The following is a 13545-nucleotide window of genomic DNA, read 5'->3' on the forward strand; positions in this document are numbered from 1 at the left end:
TTATTATTTCTTCTCATCCCACCAAATCTGCTAACACCTGACTAAAGGTATGAAAATGAAAAAGAAACAGCAAAAAATATTTGGCTTCTACTCTAGAATTGTATTAATGACTCTAACTTTCTTGAAAATAATGTTATTTCACTAAAACAATGAAGCTTTTGGATTATTTTTTCTGAACCTCAAAACAACACATTTCTAAGTTGTATTTGTTTTCTGTCTCACTATCATGTGAAGTGAAATTAGTTCCCTGAAATCCCAAATCCTACTGGGTGGTGGCCAAATACACATTCTCACTGGATCTAAGTTGACCCCCACACTTTGACTTACACTGACTCCATAAAATATTGGGGATTCAAGGGAGATGAAATGTGTATCATTTGAGAATTCTGTTTCACCCTTTGCTAGAACTGATCAGACGGTCAATGTCAATAAAGTATTTATTTTTTAATTCCATCCCCCAGAAATATGTATAAGCTTTAAGGATACAACAACTAAAAAAGGGAGACACCATCATTGCCCTCATAGAGCTTCTAGTCAAGAAGGGGTGACAGGTGATTAAATAAGAAGCTATAGTGCAATATGATAAGTGCTATTATACGGGAAGAATAGGTTGTCACTGTATTATGTGTGACAGGGTACCCTAAGATAACATATAGTAGGATGTCAAATATAAGGTGTCATAAAATGGACCATTCCCTGATTCTCAAACCGATAGACACCAATAAGTATGTTAAACTTACTTTTAAGAATAAAATGGAAGAATTAGGTTTTCAGATTCCATGGTATGTACTCAAAAAGAATTACTGAATAAACAAGTGAGTAAATGCAGAGGCTGTCTGTAAAGGCAAAGGTGGTCTCCTTGGGTCACTGGTGACCATGCCTGGGGTCAGTCTGAGTACTATTCAATGACTTGGTCCAGAATAGAGCAGAGTGAATGTCAAACTTAGGAGGAGGGCAGGGACCCCCAAGCAACTACTTTAGGGTAAAAGACCTCACTAGAGCAGCTACAGATGGAAAGTCAGCACCCCATCTTTGCCGTTCCCTGGAAACGGGAGCCTGCAGAGCTAAGGAGGCCCCAGGCCTCCTCCAGTTCTGCAGCTCAGGGCTGGGAAACTGCTAGCTATACTCACAGACAGATTACCCCCAACAACCCCGATCCACCTTTCTTACGTGGTACTGAATTTCCACTTAACATTTGATTTCCCCAAAACAAAGATGCCTTGGGATCCTGAAGAGGATCCATTTTCTGTGCAAATATCTGAAAAATCTGTCAGTAGTGTGATACTTTTTATAATCTCCGAATCAGCTAGGCCCTCAGTATAAAGCTGTTTTATAATGGATTTGAGATTTGTAGTTTCTAGACTTGGCAAAAGTATCTGTGTCTTTGCCAAACCATTTAGCAAGTGCTCACAGCACTTCAATCTGTCGTGGGTTGTGTTTAATAAGGCGTGTGCTTCCACAGCTACCCCCACTAGGCTGATTGGAGCTTGTCACCTGCTGGGCGGTTGCCATCGCTCATTTCCAATGAGAGAGAAATGTGTGCATAATGACCAGAGAGACAGAGAAGCTCTGTACCGACAGCAAGTTCCTGCTCCTTTTGGGACACTCCAACATGCTTCCCTGAGGTCGTGACCCACAGGTGAAGGGCAACTGAAATACTTGCTTAAATGCAGTAGAAAAATGGACCACACCCCAAATGTTATGAGAGCTCTTTTCCTCTTCTCAAGACCAGTGAAAAGTAAACAGCCAAGAGCTCAGAGATGTTCAAGAGATCATTTGGCTCAGCCTAAGGCATCGAGACAAATAAAAACTTTATTTCAACTTTATAAATACGGTGCAGGTAAGGAGAGGACAGGTGTGTTGCTCAGGGCCAGACAGCAAATCCACAAAATGTTTGAGTCTAGAAATCATCTCTCTTACCTGAAGATGGTCTTTGTCAGAGCTCTCACACTTTCCAACTAAAAGCTTTAATTACAGAAGATGGTATACACACACCCCAAGGGAAGGACTTATAACCCATAGAGGCTGACTATGAGCACGAAATTTCTTTGACCTCACACGTTGCAATTTTTTAAGTGTTTGTAAATTTTGTATTCAACTCACTAAAGCATCTGTTGGGATTAATACAAAATCATTTTCCCCAAAATTATTAGACAGAATTGATGCTTCAGGGAGATGCCATATTTGTTCTGTATTTTTGCCTACCCCAGGGCTATTTGCACCCAAGTTCAATAAACATACCTTGCTTCATGAGAGTACAATTGCTGGTTTTCTGGCTTCCTTCACTCTATCCTAACAGAGTTTTGTTAGGCAAATGTCATTTTTCCACCTAAGCCGTCCAGACACGTCTCTTGAGATGCATTCGTGGTGGAATAAGACAAGAAAGGAAGCACCTTCTTCACACAAGTCTTGCTTTTTAAGCTCAATCCTCCCACCTGCAAAGTTATTTCCCAGGCCTACACCACAACCCCTCTGGCTTAGCAGATAAAGATGATGAAAGAAAATGTCATTATCCTCTGAAAAAATCTATCCAAATAAATTGGTTCCTCACCTTTCAAATGTGTACATAAGAACTACAGCAGCGTGGGAGGCTCAAAGTAACTCTGGGACTCGGTCAGGAACCCAGAACTGGGGGGGTATTATGGATCCTGGTTCCATTTGATAAGTCTGAGCCTCTTCTCCTGGAAAAGGCAATATTCTGTAGTAGAAATCAAATCCCTTCTTCTAATAGCAATTCATCTGTCTTATGAAATATATATTCTAATGCAAATTATATCCAGGCATCTAGACGAAGAATTAATTAGATGTAAAATGTTGGGCAAAAAAATGCATAGTGCCACATGCACACCCTCTGCTCAGCCCCAAGAGTAGTTGTTCTAATTTGTGAATGGTGTGGTATTGTGCAGATAACCACATACCCACCCCTGCAAAATCCGTGGGTCCTTCCTGGGCTGGAGCACTCCAGGCCATGGCCCCTGTGGTGTTAATTTTATGTGTCAGCTTCACTGGGCCAGGCATTTGCTTAAACATTATTTCTAGGTGTACCTGTGAGAGTGTCTCTGAATCAGATGAAAATTTGAACCTGTAGACTGAGTAAAGCATATTGCCCTCCCCCATGTGGTGGGCCTCATCTAGTCTGTTGAAGGCCTGAATAGAATTAAAAGGCTGAGTAGCAAACATTTCTCCCTCTCTCTCTCTCTGCCTGACTATCTTCAAGCTGAGACATCAGTTTCCTTCAAGCCTGGACTCAGACACGGACTGGAATTTGCACCAGTGGCTCTCGTGGCTCTCGAGATTACTGACTACGACGTGGGGGGCCCTGCAGCCGCCATCACCATGCAAGCGTGTACATCAGCTCCTCCCTCCGTCGAGTACAGACACACGCTGTGTCATCTCTCTGTGTACTACACACACAGACAGGCAGGATTATACATAAATGGTCCTGCGTCTCTGGAAAACCCCACATAATGCAGCACCCCTCTGCTGCCACTAGATCTGGAGCCACCCAGAAATGCTCGTGGCCACTGACCGCATCCCTGTCATTTTCCCAGCTGCAATTACAGAGTAAATGTCTTTTTTCTCCCGTTTTGAAGTGTTTCCTTTAAAATGGCAGCATTTTCTTGGTTGGTGCTGTCTTTTATGACTGTTGAATAACCGAGTTTTATGATGTGTCTATTACTAATAGAGCTGGGTCCCACAGAGAACTGTGTGTACATTCCTTAAGTTTAATAAAATAGTATGCATATGCTTTTTCATGTGTTGGCAAGGTTTCCATCACACTAGCTTGGTGCAGTTTATGCATTTTTTATTTTCTATTTTAATATAGGCTTTACTGCTTGGGATTTCTATAAGTAATGCTGGAGGACTTGGAGCAGACTTTTAGAAGTAAAAGTTGTTATTTAAAGCCTTCCACAATGCATAATTAAATGCATGGCAGTGAAGGGTGATACAGTACCTTTAATAGATGAGGCCAATTCCAGCGGCAACTTTAAGGAAAATAGTTGGCATTCTAACCCTGGCACTGGGGCCTTCGGAAGTCAGATCATTACTCATCCCTCCACATTTATAGCAACACCCAGAAGGCCACATGATCTAATAAAGGAGGCAATGACAATGGGGCTGTCTCTCCAAGGGACCCATTCCAACATTAAGAATAAAGGGATGCCCCTGAATGACTTGGGGAGACAGCAAATCTCCCACAGATTATGAAGGTGCCAGCAATGCGCCAAGCATACACTGTGAGCAGTGGCTCTTTGACTGCGAGGGGTCGGGGAGCCTTCGTCTCAGTTCCCGGCCACCAGGCTGCCTTCCCCTTGTCCCACCCATAAGCCCAGTGCATGCCCCTGCTGGTGCTGTGGCGGCCTATGCAAACCTGCCCGGACAGGTTGGGCCCATGTACCAAAATAACACCTCTCTCTTCTTTTTCTGCATTTGATACCAAAGACCCAGAAGGAAAATATTGCTTGAAAAAAAAATTCCTTTGCCCTCTGCCCCACATGGTCTATGACTATGAAAACCTCACTGTGGTTCTGCCAAGAGGGCTCCCCAGACACCAAGCCCAGAGCCCATGTCAGACGCCATGTAGTAAGTACCTGCCACACCAGGTCGGTGCCAGGTGCCACGGATGCACGGGGTGGCAAGACAGCACTCCTGCCTTGGAAAGGAAATTGGACAAAGCAGATCATTTCAATGCAACGTCACAGGTGCTGGTGGCACATGGCGCTGCAACCTTAGGTCAGGGTCACTGATTCAGCCTGGACTTCAGAAATGGGTTTCTGGACAGCACAGAACTTGAGCTGAGTCTTGAAGGGAGATGGAAACTTTGGGGAGACGAGTGGAAGTCTCACTTAACTGTCTCCTATAGTGCCATCCCCCACTTCTAATTTGCTTTTCTCAAAATCGCCCGATGATATAAAAATCCAGATCCCAAAGCCACAGGACAGAGTGCCCTAGTTCCTAGAACCCTCAGTGGTCAGGACCACCCCAGGACACAGTCCAGGGGATCACCTGCTGGATGAACTTCACATCCACACTCTCCACCCTCCTCTCTACCCGCATGTCCCCAAAGCTCAGCCCCTGACACCTCAGAAGGGCACTGTGTCCTCTCCGCGCATGAAGTGATGGAGCTTCCAAAGGCCTCCTCCTTTTGTGGGGGAGGAATGGATATTGGGCAAATATCTAGCCACCTCAGAGGAATTTCTAGAAATATAAAATAAATGAGGCTCATGTGTTCTGATTGTGAGGGGGATATTTTCCAATCTTTAGTGAATGGTTACTGCATCCAATTTAGATTTTCAGCCCCATAGCCTAACCCTGCCTAGGAAGACAGAAAAGGCCTCAATTGCCAGGTTTAAACATGTTGAAAATTGGATACTCTCCCTAAAATTGTGGTGAGCATGTGTGTGTTCATTAACTGTGATTGCTGCAGTAAGGGTATATACCTAAACCCCTTTAACCATTTAGGGGCAAATCTAGGCTCCAACCAAACCCCACAGCCCAGCACTAAGATCCAAGGCATTTTTATTTTTTTTCTTTTCCTTTTTAGAAAACCAATTACAGTGCTGGAGTGGGTGAAACACCCCAAGGAATAGTCTATAAGATCATACAGTAATTGGGCCAATTTACAGAAGGTAACTGAGAACGGTTTAAAATTGTCATTTCTCCTGGTTATGGCTGAATAGGAAAAAACGTGATTAATAAACAGCTTAAGCAGCACACAGAAAGTACTTACAAAGTACAATGAATGCTCTGGGGAGATGAGGTATTGAGAAAATCTTTATAAGTGCAGGCAGGCCTTAAGCTAAAAGAGGCTGAAACAACTTTTCAGAACATCACATTAGGGGGATATTTGGGCTGGAGTTGATTATTAAGATTTTTCTTTAAGTGACCATTCAATTATAAGGTCAAATTCTCGATGAGTTAAGGTGAGCTGAAATCACGGAGAATTTTCCAGTGTGGATGAAAAGCCAGGGTCCCGAGGCCTGGACCAGACCTTTGGTCTCCTTCTGTCCAGAAGACAGTGCTGGGCATCATCGCAGCAGCCTGTTGCCATCATCCAAGAGGAGGAAGGGGCATTAGCTGGGCAACAACGGACAGAATCAGAATGTCCCTGGACATCATCTATCCTGGACAAAACCTCGGGTTCCCAGGTGTCTGCTTTGATACAGCTGTGTGGATGCCATTCTCCAAGCAGAAGCGTGTAAGGTTTGAAAGAGCCAGACCTCTGGCACTTAGAAGCTAGGCTCTTCCAGTGACTTTGGCAGTCCCATGAGGTTGAAGGGTAAGTTTATCTTGGTCTCTGTCAGTCACTCTCTACCTGCTTTTCCCTCAAACAATCTCTGTAGGGGACATCTGCTGATTTTAACTACCAGGTATCCTTTCCTACTTCTTTTGGAAACAACAACCCCTTCCTTTGGAGAACTGCCTCTTCTCTGCTCCAGATAGCTCTGGAGGGGCTCCCCATCCCTCCTGCTCTCCCTCACAGGAAAGTCAGACAGTACACGTGTCACCCAATGCAATGCCCCCATCCCTCCAGCCATAGCGACTGGCTCGGCGGTGATGCCATAGCTCAAGGCACACCCTTCAGAAGCTTTCTTTCAGGATTTACATTTGGGTGCCTCTTATCCAACAAGTAACAGAGCTGGGATGGTGGCAGCCTACAGGTGACCGCAGCTCTACCCTCTTCCCCATCGCCACATTGCAGAAGCCTGGCTGCTGTAGGACAGACCGTCCTGTGTGCTGACCCCTCCTCCCTGCCTCCTTTCACCTCCGTCCTACCCTGTGCTTCTTTCCCTCAAAGTCTTGCCCTCAGATAATCCCCACTACTTATCCAATTATTTATAAGGATTACTGCCCTAGCTAGAGTCAGCAGTGGGTCCACAGTAATGAGAAATACAGCAGGTCCTTCAATAATGTTTTATTTAATGTCATTTCATTGTAACATTGATGAGATGCTGTGGGAACTGAACTTTTCTTTACATCAATTACCACACGGTAAAATTGGCTTCATTATACATCATTTCACTTAAAATCACAGAACCTATTAATGACGTTAAGTGAGGATTCACTTTATATCAAAGGAAAGTGAAAATGGTAGAGAGATTAGAAAACACATAATTTGGGAAATAATCCCAGGTATGGAGGGTGCTCACTCTCAGGAAGAGAAGACTCTGCAAGAAATAAAGTTTCAAAGTGAGCATCTTCAGCTCCGTGATATTCTAGTAGGTTCGGAAAATAGAAAAAAATCCAATGTATAGAAAGGACAAAAATATAGTATTTTTAACAATATAGGCAAAGACTGATTATCCAACTGTAGAAAGTTCTTCCATGAAAGACGAGTTCCCTATTGATGGATTTATTCATTTGTTAGATGTTAGCAAAGATATTTTTGTAGAGCTTTTCACACTGGAGTAAAAGAAGAAATCACTGGTCACAGATTCTAAAATCTGAGGAAGAATCAGAGTAATGGCTCTAAACCCAGGGCTGCATGATAAACAAATTTTATAGAAGCCTCAGCCCCAGGTGGAAGCAGAGAATAACCATGGGCATCCACTTCTCACAAGGAGCATATCAGACCAAATTCCGGTGGCTCTGGGACTCTCTGTGTGCTGGGAGTCTAGCTGGAGATGTTGGACGTGTTGGCCGAATGGCTCAGGGCAAATTAGTGAGACAGGACACCTACAGATCAGCCCCTAAAAGTCACCTGGATCAGAGCCATGAAAGGCCTTTGGAATGAATAACCAAGGGAACCAGCAACATGTCACATACATGATGATATCAAGGACCCTAAAGTTGTACTCTGCTAAACTTCCACTCCCCTCATTTCAATTCCTGAAATACTACTACTGAGGTTTACCTGGTACCATAAAGCTTTGATTACTGCTGAGAGAGAGAAAGAGAAAAGTAACGCATATCCTGGAATGGAATCACAAACAGCTGGAGAAATGAAGGATTACAGAGAGAAGAGCTTCTGGCAAAGCAGGAACAGTGTCTCTTCCTCTCTATGCCAGAACTCTCGATCAGGCCTCAGTGTCTCTTAACAGCCTTTCTGCATCAGCTTCCTGCACTAATTCCTCATACACTCACTTCCAAATCCATTCTCCACATCACAACCAGAGTGAATGTGATCTTTCAAAACTAAAGATCTGACCGTATCACCCACCACCATGTAAAACCCCCTAATGTCTCCTCATTGACTTCACTACAAAGTCCATGATCTCTGGCACCACCTAGCAGGTCCACAGTAGCCATAAAGCTGCATCCTCAATTCTAGCCACTCCTGCCTCACATCGAATTCCATGGAATTCTCCACACACTCCTTCTTATTTCTCATCTCCTTGCTGTGGCTTAAGCCATTGCTTCTACCTAAAACATCTCTCTTAACCTTGCTTAACCCCTTCTTCACTCTTCAAGGGTCAGCTCAGACATCACAATTTTAGGGTCTTTCTTGGTTTCCTGCCAGTCCTGTCTCCACAACCAAAATCCAGGTGGCATCACCAAAGGGTGAAAGAATGGTATAAAAGGTATGGACAATTATTACATGCTTCTCATGTACAGGGCACAGACCGGACCCCCTATGTTTAACTCTTACCAACCACATGGCCACAACCTAAGCCGCTTGGTGCCTGTTCCACTTGAGGTCTTTGGAAATGCGTTCTTTAGAAGAAAGGCTCATTTGAGACTCTAGAAGCCACCTCATTCTCCAGCTTTTGCAGAAGACCAACAGCTATCCCAGTACCATGGCAGAACCAGAACCTGTCACCACAGGTCACTTGGCTGCTGCCAAAGGGGGCAGCAGCTCTCAGGACTGAGGCCGGAATGGAACAGAGCACACCGAAGTTCCAGCAGAGCTGCACCGCATCCCGGTGACTCCAAGTAGGCAAGGCCCTGTGCGGGCCAGCTCCAGTAAAGGAACGTACCGTAGATTGCTGCTTCCTGGCATCGGTCTCAAATTGATTATAAAAGTCATGAAACAGAAAAACAGAATAAGCAGAAGTATTTCTTTACTCATGCATATTTGCTATTGAGCGTCCACTTTGTGCTTAGAGCTGAGGGTGGAGGCTGGGGCAGGAGCTTGCAAGCTCAGCGCATCCAGCAGTGCCCTGTGCCCTTAGCAGACCACAGTACAGGGTGAGCGGATGCTGGACTGTGGTTTTTACTCGAGTCTACAAGGCCCAGGATCAGTGGGACCCAAAGCACTGAAAAGAGCAAGCTCTCATCCTTGAGCAGGATTTATGGGTGTATGGGTGCTGACTTCAACTGCAAAGAAGGAGGATTAGGGAGGGGCCCACTATGGACCAGGAAGTCTAACTCCTCCAGAGTTACCAGAATAGGAAAATTAGGACCTGGTGAGAGATGCTGGGACCATGGGAGCATAAAACAGAAAGAGAGAGAGAGAAAGAGATGGGAAGGGGGGAGGGAGTGAAAGACAGGAGCAGGATTACTACAGTGGAATCTGAAAATTAATTATTTTATTTTACAGAGAAAAAGAAAAAAAGGCATCAATACCAAATTTTTGAAAACTGGAGTCTATGGCAGGTCTCCCCTAGATGCGGATGTGGACACGGGTAGTGAATGTGGATTATTTATCAGGGCATTGTTATTACGCCTTAACTGTATACATGTTAAAGCAAGCTTTCTTTAAAATTCAATAAGTGTAATGTTTAAAAATGAAAGACCTTTTATAAAATGAACTCAGGTTGAGCCAGTTTCTTAGAGTCATTACCAATCACTGTCATAAGGATGAATTAAGGAGGTTGTTCTGGTCTCCAATTTAATAACACTTTTGACTGCCTCGTAAATTGGGTGATATATGGTAATTTGGCATCCAGCATTTGATTGGCTTGCTCCTCCAACCCTTCCTCATAAATTAATGTCATCGTGAACACAGGTAAGTTCTTTCCTACTTTCCCTGGATCTTTCTTAAATAGCTGTTAACCCTTGCTCACCACCAAGATAGTATTAATGTAACAGCAACCAAAAGAAAAACAATAGGAATTAAAAGATCCAAGATTATCTCTAATAATCTATGTGAAGTTGCAAACCTGTATCATTGGAAATGCCTGTTTTCTTCTCAAATAAATAAAGAGAAAAAATGTAGTATTCTTTTCTATGCACTGGGCTCCATGGAGGTTCACAATTATATGGAGCCCCAGACACCACACAGAAAAGAATTCCAGGGTTATTCAAATTCAACGGGTACGTTCTAACCAGTGTAGCAGTGAGGGAGGCAGACCATTACAGCAGAGATTCTGCTTTACGGTGATGAGGGGAGCGGGTACGAAGGACATTGGAGACCACCAAATCCAGTCTTTGTGAGGCCAGAGAAAACTTCTCAGAAGTTACAGCAAAACTGAGAGAGAGCGTAAGAATAGCCGGGCAAAAATGTGCACACTGGGGCAGGGGCAGAAGAGATGTATCCTGGGAGGTAAAGGAAACATGTGGAAATGTGCATTGCTTATCTGGAGAACAGAATGGGGGTTAGACTGACCAAAGCGTAAACAGCAAGAGGAAGAACTTGTGAAAGATACGGCTAGAGGGGAATGAGAGAGTCACCCAGAGAAAAGTCATGGAAACCCTTTGTTCAGATTTTATCCTAAGGGCAATTTCTAAGCAGGAATGTTTCCTGAGCAGGAGAGTACCGAGCTTAGAGTACATTTGTTAAGGCTCCCTCTGACTCTAGCAGCCAGAAGCTTCTGGATGAGGCCCATCTGCAAGTCTGGAAGCCAGTGAGAAGGCAGACTGCTGTGGTAATCTGGGTGACAAATGCTGGCCACCTAGACTTGGGAAATTACAGTGATTTGAGAAGTACTTAGATAACTGAATGGATGTGACAAGGGATGGCGAGAAAGCGGCCAGAGATGATACCACACTGACTTGAGCAAATGGGTGTAGGAGAGTCCCTGGGATGAGGAGCACGGAAGGAGGCACAAGTTTGTGAGGGGTTAGGGCTTCTGCTCTGGCTGGATGGGTTGAGACACCTGTAGAATCCCCAAGGAGTTAGTAGAATTTAGATATTTAGTAGGCAATGGGATATATGAATCCAGAGCACAAGAAAGATCTGGGCTTCTGGGGCAACTTGCTTTTCAGAAGCATGTTGTCTGTAGGGAGGTGGGTGCGTGCAGGCAGGGTGCAATTGGGGCCTTAATATGTAGAAGTAGAACTGCATGTCAGAGGGAGGGAAAGTTCACATTCAGCCGTGAGAACCAGGAACGGCTTCAGGGAGGTAATTTCTTTCTTTCTTTCTTTTTTTTTTTTTTGTTCAATATTTTGCCCACTTATGTCTCATCTAATTTTTTTTTAATTTTTATTGTTATTCAATTACAGTTGTATGCCTTTTCTCCCCATCCCTCCACCCCACCGTAAGACCTTTAAAGATGGGTCAGATTTCAGTCGGTTCTTAGAGAGAAAGTGGGCTGTTTGAAGCTGGGGGCGCCTCAGCAGAAGTACAGAGAAAAACTGATGACACTCGAGGGAAGTATGAATATTTGCATTTGGCTAAGGTTTAAGGTCTGTTTGTGGGTGAGCGAGAGGGAGTGTGGATGGAAAGAGGAATTTACAGAGAGGTAGGAAGACTGGACTTTACTCTGTGATATAAATTCTTCAGAGGTGTTTGAACTGGGAAACGACAGTCTTTATGAATTTCACACACCACTTCTCATCTTGCTGAGCCTTTATGAAGAAAGTAGGACTAGAGAGGCACCAGCACCAGATGGGAAGTTTTGAACTCAGACAGCTCTGGGTTACAATCCTAGCTTTGCCTCTCAGAAGCTATGTGATCTCGCCGCTTTAGTTCCTGTTTCCTTGGGTGTCCGGTGGGCGGTATGATACCCACTCCTCACGGTTGCTGTGAACTTTCAAGATCATAGATTTCAGGGAGTCAGTACAGAGGAGCAATTGCCACATGAAGAAGTGCTGCTGTAGCGGTGACAATGGAGATGGCTGTAGTTCTGTGTGTCATCTACCCCTTCACCAGGCCGGCCCCTCGGAGTAGGACATAGCAATAGCAGCTACCACTTCAGCCGGGGAAGCACAGGCCCAGCTGGGGGAGAACCACATCCCTTCTCAAAACAAACACAATGAGCCTATTTCGTGCTGGGTGGGAGAGACATCCCAGAACTCAAGGGGAGCTGCCAGGGCTCCCTGGCCCACCCCAGGGTTTCCACAGGTGCCTGGAAAACAGCAGCTTGGGCTACAAGTCTGCTTCCAGAATAACTTGAATCCAACTTTGGGAACAGGACCCAGAAGCAGACGTTTAAAGAACGCACTTGAACTTCTCCTCCAGGATGCGTGATGATGCTGTGAAATTGACCATGTACGACCCAGGCTGCAATGCTTTGCCACACGTCAGAGATTCTGTCTACCCACCCGTACGAGCTTAAGGAGTCAAGTGCATTGTGATACCAAGGTCTGGCACAGTAGAGATTGTGTGGCATTTTGTTTCTCAGAGGTCAATGATAAACTGTGCTTCTTGAGACCTGCTTTCTTACAAGAGGACAAGGCCACTTTTATTTATTTACTTTTCAAAGACTGTAGATCCGGGAGGGGCACAGATTTTGTGTCTACTGCCCTTAGCAGGAAGCTTCCTTCGGAATTCGGCACAAGCCATCCACTGTTTCCATGCGCACGGGTTCCTTTTCCCCCAGACGACTCGGGTTTTGTTCAGTTTGCCACCAGGTGTCACTGTGTTTTCTTTGCTTTGTACACAGAAGCATGTCTCTGGCCTGGAGTTCAGTTTCACCTCGAGCATACACACATTTAATTTTAAGAAGAGCTGTGTGCTCCCTCTGGTTCCAGAGACCCCGCTATAGCCGGCAAAAATGGCCTTGGCCCACAGCCTTCCAGACATTTTGCCGTTTTAGAAGCCCTGTTCCCAGCAGTCTGCACGGGCTCCCAGATGGTGGGAAGAGCCTTGAGATCCTAATAAAGAAGGCTTCTACTCAGACTTGGCCTACTTAGGAAGACCAGTGCAATTCGAAGAGGATATTCCAAACAGAAGAACTCAATCTTGGGAACAGACAGGGGAGGATGCAACCACGAGTGTGACGCATGGACTGCCAGGGTCTGCCAAGGGCCTAAGATGTTACCTTCCCTGCAAGCTAACAGGTGAACTTGTTACAATCTTGGATGCTTTCTTGAGTCAGAGACAAAAGACTTTGTTACAACAAAAGCAGTAGCCAGAGGGACAGCACGACCACTGAGCCCCCATTTCCTTGGGGTCTGCACAGGTGCACCCAGCTGGGTGCACAGGAAGTGGGTTGCATCACAATAGAGCAACAGTGACCTTGGGGAGGCCACTGCTTTAGAGCAGTGTATAAGAACACCTACTCTTTCAGAGGAGGAGGAGGGAGAGGGGGAGAAGACGCTACTTCATCCCTCGAAGTTACTTGCTACAAACAAACCTTGAAAAACTGTTCCAGATAAAGAGTAGCCAGTGCCTTACAATCTCGGCACACCCAGCAAGACACAGGGGAGCACAGGAGCGCCCTAAAAGAGTGTCTCCCACACTTAGCCCTGTCCAACTGGGGCTGGCCTCTAGCTCACTCA

Source organism: Desmodus rotundus, chromosome 5 (assembly GCF_022682495.2).
Source record: "Desmodus rotundus isolate HL8 chromosome 5, HLdesRot8A.1, whole genome shotgun sequence".
Lineage (NCBI taxonomy): Eukaryota > Metazoa > Chordata > Mammalia > Chiroptera > Phyllostomidae > Desmodus > Desmodus rotundus.